Below are 6,582 nucleotides of genomic sequence, written 5' to 3' on the forward strand. Positions count from 1 at the left end.
AAATCTAGAATCGGCTTCCTATTTCACAACAAAGCCTCCTTCACTCATGCTGCCAAACATGCCCTCGTAAAACTGATTATCCTACCGATCCTTGACTTTGGCGATGTCATTTACAAAATTGCCTCCAACACGCTACTCAGCAAATTGGATGTAGTCTATCACAGTGCCATCCGTTTTGTCACCAAAGCCCCATATACTACCCACCATTGTGACCTATACGCTCTCGTTGGCTGGCCCTCACTACATATTCGTCGCCAAACCCACTTGCTCCAGGTAATCTATAAATCACTGCTAGGCAAATCCCTGCCTTATCTTAGCTCATTGGTCACCATAGCAACACCCACCTGTAGTATGTGCTCCAGCAGGTACATCTCACTGGTCATCCCCAAAGCCAACACCTCCTTTGGCAGCCACTCCTTCCAGTTCTCTGCTGCTAATGACTGGAATGAACTGCAAAAATCTCTGAAGCTGGAGACTCTTATCTCCCTCACTAACTTTAAGCATCAGTTGTCAGAGCAGCTTACCGATCACTGCACCTGTACACAGCCCATCTGTAATTAGCCCACCCAACTACCTCATCCCCATATTGTTATTTATTTTGCTCATTTGCATCCCAGTATCTCTATTTGCACATCATCTTCTGCACATCTATCACTCCAGTGTTAATACTAATTGTAATTATTTTGCACTATGGCCTATTTAATGCCTTACCTCCATAACTTACTACATTTGCACACACTGTATATATATTTTCTATTGTGTTATTGACTGTATGTTTTCGTTTATCCCATGTGTAACTCTGTGTTGTTGTTGTTTTTATCACACTGCTTTGCTTTATCTTGGCCAGGTCGCAGTTGTAAATGTGAACTTGTTCTCAACTGGCCTACCTGGTTAAATAAAGGTTAAATAAAAAATAAAAATAGACCATGATTTTGGAATGAATTGTTCGACGAGCAGGTGTCCACATTATTTTGGTCATGTAGTGTATAAACAGTGTATTCAGACCCCTTGACTTTTTCCACATTTTGTTAGGTTACATCCTTATTCTAAAATGTATTAAATTGTTTTTTTCCCCTCATCAATCTACAAACAATACCCCATAATGACAAAGCAAAAACAGGTTTTTTGAAATGTTTGCTAATTTATTAAAAATAAAAAATGGAAATATAACATTTACATAAGTATTCAGACCCTTTACTCAGTACTTTGTTGAAGCACCTTTGGCAGTGATTACAGCCTTGAGTCTTCTTGGGTATGATACTACAAGCTTGGCACACCTGTATTTGGGGAGTTTCTCCCATTCTTCTCTGCAGATCCTCTCAAGCTCTGTCAGGTTGGATGGGGAGAGTCACTGCACAGCTATTTTTAGGTCTCTCCAGAGATGTTCAATCGGGTTCAAGTCCGGGCTCTGGCTGGGCCACTCAAGGACATTCAGAGACTTGTCCCGAAGCCACTCCTGCGTTGTCTTGGCTATGTGCTTAGGGTCGTTGTCCTTTTGGAAGGTGAATCTTCACCCCAGTCTGAGGTCCTGAGCGCTCTGGACTTGTCTCCCAGTCCCTGCCGCTGAAAAACATCCCCACAGCATGATTCTTCCACCACCATGCTTCACCGTAGGGATGGTGCCAGGTTTCCTCCAGACTTGACGCTTGGCATTCATGCCAAAGAGTTCAATCTTGGTTTCATCAGACCAGAGAATCTTGTTTCTCATGGTCTGAGAGTCTTTAGGTGCCTTTTGGGAAACTCCAAGCGGGCTGTCATGTGCCTTTTACTGAGGAGTGGCTTCCATCTGGCCACTCTACCATAAAGGCCTGATTGGTGGAGTGCTGCAGAGAGGGTTGTTCTTCTGGAAGATTCTCAGATCTCTACAGAGGAACTCTAGAGCTCTTTCAGAGTGACTATCGGGTTCTTGGTCACCTCCCTGACCAAGGCCCTTCTCCCCCAGTTGCTCAGTTTGGCCGGGCGGCCAGCTCTAGGAAGAGTCTTGGTGGTTCCAAACTTCTTCCATTTAAGAATGATGGAGGCCACTGTGTTCTTGGGGACCTTCAATACTGCAGAAATGTTTTGTACCCTTCCCCAGATCTGTGCCTCGACACAATCCTGTCTCTGAGATTTACGGACAATTCCTTCGACCTCATGGCTTGGTTTTTACTCTGACATGCACTGTCAACTGTGGGACCTTATATAGACAGGTGTGTGCCTTTCCAAATGATGTCCAATCAATTGAGTTTACCAGAGGTGGACTCCAATCAAGTTGTAGAAACATCTCAAGGATGATCAATGGAAACAGGATGCACCTGAGCTCAATTTCGAGTCTCATAGCAAGTTTTTTATTTTCTATAAATTAGCAAACCTTTCATTTCACTATGTGGTATTTTTGTAAATTGCTGAGGATAAAAAAATATATATATACATTTTAGAATAAAGCTGTAATGTAACAAAATGTGAAAAAAGTCAAGGGGTCTGAATAATTTCCGAAGGCACTGTATATATACAGTGAGGGAAAAAACTATTTGATCCCCTGCTGATTTTGTACGTTCGCCCACTGACAAAGACATGATCAGTCTATAATTTTAATGGTAGGTTTATTTGAACAGTGAGAGACAGAATAACAACAACAAAAATCCAGAAAAACGCATGTCAAAAATGTTATAAATTGATTAGCATTTTAATGAGGGAAATAAGTATTTGACCCCCTTTCAATCAGAAAGATTTCTGGCTCCCAGGTGTCTTTTATACAGGTAACGAGCTGAGATTAGGAGCACACTCTTAAAGGGAGCGCTCCTAATCTCAGTTTGTTACCTGTATAAAAGACACCTGTCCACAGAAGCAATCAATCAATCAGATTCCAAACTCTCCACCATGGCCAAGACCAAAGAGCTCTCCAAGGATGTCAGGGACAAGATTGTAGACCTATCCAAGGCTGGAATGGGCTACAAGACCATCGCCAAACAGCTTGGTGAGAAGATGACAACAGTTGGTGCGATTATTCTCAAATGGAAGAAACACAAAGGAACTGTCAATCTCCCTCGGCTTGGGGCTCCATGCAAGATCTCACCTCGTGGAGTTGCAATGATCATGAGAACGGTGAGGAATCAGCTCAGAACTACACGGGAGGATCTTGTCAATGATCTCAAGGCAGCTGGGACCATAGTCACCAAGAAAACAATTGGTAACACACTACGCCGTGAAGGACTGAAATCCTGCAGCGCCCGCAAGGTCCCCCTGCTCAAGAAAGCACATATACAGGCCCATCTGAAGTTTGCCAATGAACATCTGAATGATTCAGAGGAGAACTGGGTGAAAGTGTTGTGGTCAGATGAGACCAAAATGGAGCTAATTTGGCATCAACTCAACTTGCCGTGTTTGGAGGAGGAGGAATGCTGCCTATGACCCCAAGAACACAATCCCCACCGTCAAACATGGAGGTGGAAACATTATGCTTTGGGGGTGTTTTTCTGCTAAGGGGACAGGACAACTTCACCGCATCAAAGGGACGATGGATGGGGCCATGTACCGTCAAATCTTGGGTGAGAACCTCCTTCCCTCAGCTGCCGTGTAGTTCTGGGCTGATCCCTTACCTTCCTCATGATCATTGATGCCCCACGAGGTGAGATCTTGCATGGAGCCCCAGACCGAGGGTGATTGACCGTCATCTTGAACTTCTTCCATTTTCTAATAATTACGCCAACAGTTGTTGCCTTCTCACCAAGCTGCTTGCCTATTGTCCTGTAGCCCATCCCAGCCTTGTGCAGGTCTACAATTTTATCCCTGATGTCCTTACACAGCTCTCTGGTCTTGGCCAATGTGGAGAGGTTGGAGTCTGTTTGATTGAGTGTGTGGACAGGTGTCTTTTATACAGGTAACGAGTTCAAACAGGTGCAGTTAATACAGGTAATGAGTGGAGAACAGGAGGGCTTCTTAAAGAAAAACTAACAGATCTGTGAGAGCCGGAATTCTTACTGGTTGGTAGGTGATCAAATACTGATGTCATGCAATAAAATGCAAATTAATTACTAAAAAATCATACAATGTGATTTTCTGGATTTTTGATTACAGACCTCTACATGCTTTGTAAGTAGCAAAACCTGCAGAATCGGCAGTGTATCAAATACTTGTTCTCCCCACTGTATATATATACAGCTCTGCAAAAAATTAAGAGACCACTGCACATTTTTCTTAAATCAGCATCTCTACATGTATGACAGCCATTCCATTCCATTGTCTGTTGAATTCCAACACAGGCACACCTCATTCTACTGAATTAGGTACTGATTAGGTGATCACATGAACCAAATCTTCTTTAACGAGGAAAAGTATGAAATCCACTGCTGTGGTCATCACTATCCTCTTGCAATAGGACCAGCTGGGTGGCAAAAACAGTGCTAATAGTACCTCAAAAGTAATATTAATCAAAAAATAACTATTGACCATGCCAAAAGAGTTGAAAAGGAAAGTTTTGAGTGAGGAAAAGAAGGGTTCAATTCTGGCTTTACTGGCAGAGGGATACAGTGAGCGTCAGGTTGCTTCCATCCTTAAAATGTCAAATACGGCGGTTCATAAGAACAAGGTCAAGCAGCAGACATTGGGGACAACAAAGCTACAGACCGGTAGAGGGCGAAAACGACTTTCTACTGACCGGGATGACCGGCAACTCATTCGAATGTCACTCAACAACCGTAGGATGACATCAAGTGAATGAATGGCAAAAGGCAGCTGGGGTGAAGTGCACGGCGAGGACGGTTCGAAACAGGCTCCTAGGGGCAGGGCTGAAGTCGTGCAAAGCTAGAAAAAAGCCCTTCATCAATGAGAAGCAAAGAAGAGCTAGGCTGAGGTTTGCAAAAGACCATTAGGATTGGGCCGTAGAGGACAGGAGTAAGGTCATCTTCTCTGATGAGTCCAATTTTCAGCTTTGCCCAACACCTGGTCGTCTAATGTTTAGACGGAGACCTGGAGAGGCCTACAAGCCACAGTGTCTCGCACCCACTGTGAAATTTGGTGGAGGATCGGTGATGATCTGGGGGTGCTTCAGCAATGCTGGAATCGGGCAGATTTGTCTTTGTGAAGGACGCATGAATCAAGCCACGTACAAGGTTGTCCTGGAAGAAAACTTGCTTCCTTTTGTTCTGACATTGTTCCCCAACTCTGAGGGTTGGTTTTTCCAGCAGGACAATGTGCCATGCCACACAGCTAGGTCAATCAAGGTGTGGTTGGAGGACCACCAGATCAAGACCCTGTCATGGCCAGCCCAATCTCCAGACCTGAACCCCATTGAAAACTTCTGGAATGTGATCAAAAGGAAGATGGATGGTCACAAGCCATCAAACAAATAATTTTTTGCGCCAGGAGTGGCATAAAGTCACCCAACATCAATGTGAAAGACTGGTGGAGATTATGCCAAGACGCATGAAAGCTGTGATTGAAAATCAGGGTTATTCCACCAAATATTGATTTCTGAACTCTTCCTTAGTTAAAACATTAGTGTTGTTTAAAAATGAACATGAACTTATTTTCTTTGCATCATTCGAGGTTTGACAAAACTGCATATTTTTTGTTATTTTGACCAGTTGTCATTTTCTGCAAATAAATGCTCTAAATGACAATATTTTTATTTGGAATTTGGGAGAAATGTTGTCAGTAGTTTATAGAATAAAATAAAAATGTTAATTTCATCCAAACACATACCTATAAATAATAAAACCAGAGAAACGTATATTTTTGCAGTGGTCTCTTAATTTTTTCCAGAGCTGTATATACAGTGGGGGAAAAAAGTATTTAGTCAGCCACCAATTGTGCAAGTTCTCCCACTTAAAAAGATTAGAGAGGCCTGTAATTTTCATCATAGGTACACGTCAACTATGACAGACAAAATGAGAAAAAAAATTCCAGAAAATCACATTGTAGGATTTTTTATGAATTTATTTGCAAATTATGGTGGAAAATAAGTATTTGGTCAATAACAAAACTTTCTCAATACTTTGTTATATACCATTTGTTAGCAATGACACAGGTCAAACGTTTTCTGTAAGTTTTCACAAGGTTTTCACACACTGTTGCTGGTATTTTGGCCCATTCCTCCATGCAGATCTCCTCTAGAGCAGTGATGTTTTGGGGCTGTCGCTGGGCAACACAGACTTTCAACTCCCTCCAAAGATTTTCTATGGGGTTGAGATCTGGAGACTGGCTAGGCCACTCCAGGACCTTGAAATGCTTCTTACGAAGCCACTCCTTCATTGCCCGGGCGGTGTGTTTGGGATCATTGTCATGCTGAAAGACCCAGCCACGTTTCATCTTCAATGCCCTTGCTGATGGAGGTTTTCACTCAAAATCTCACGATACATGGCCCCATTCATTCTTTCCTTTACACGGATCAGTCGTCCTGGTCCCTTTGCAGAAAAACAGCCCCAAAGCATGATGTTTCCACCCCCATGCTTCACAGTAGGTATGGTGTTCTTTGGATGCAACTCAGCATTCTTTGTCCTCCAAACACGACGAGTTGAGTTTTTACCAAAACTTTCTATTTTGGTTTCAGCTGACCATATGACATTCTCCCAATCCTCTTCTGGATCATCCAAATGCACTCTA

The sequence above is a fragment of the Coregonus clupeaformis genome, chromosome 1 (assembly GCF_020615455.1).
Source record: "Coregonus clupeaformis isolate EN_2021a chromosome 1, ASM2061545v1, whole genome shotgun sequence".
Taxonomy (NCBI): Eukaryota; Metazoa; Chordata; class Actinopteri; order Salmoniformes; family Salmonidae; genus Coregonus; species Coregonus clupeaformis.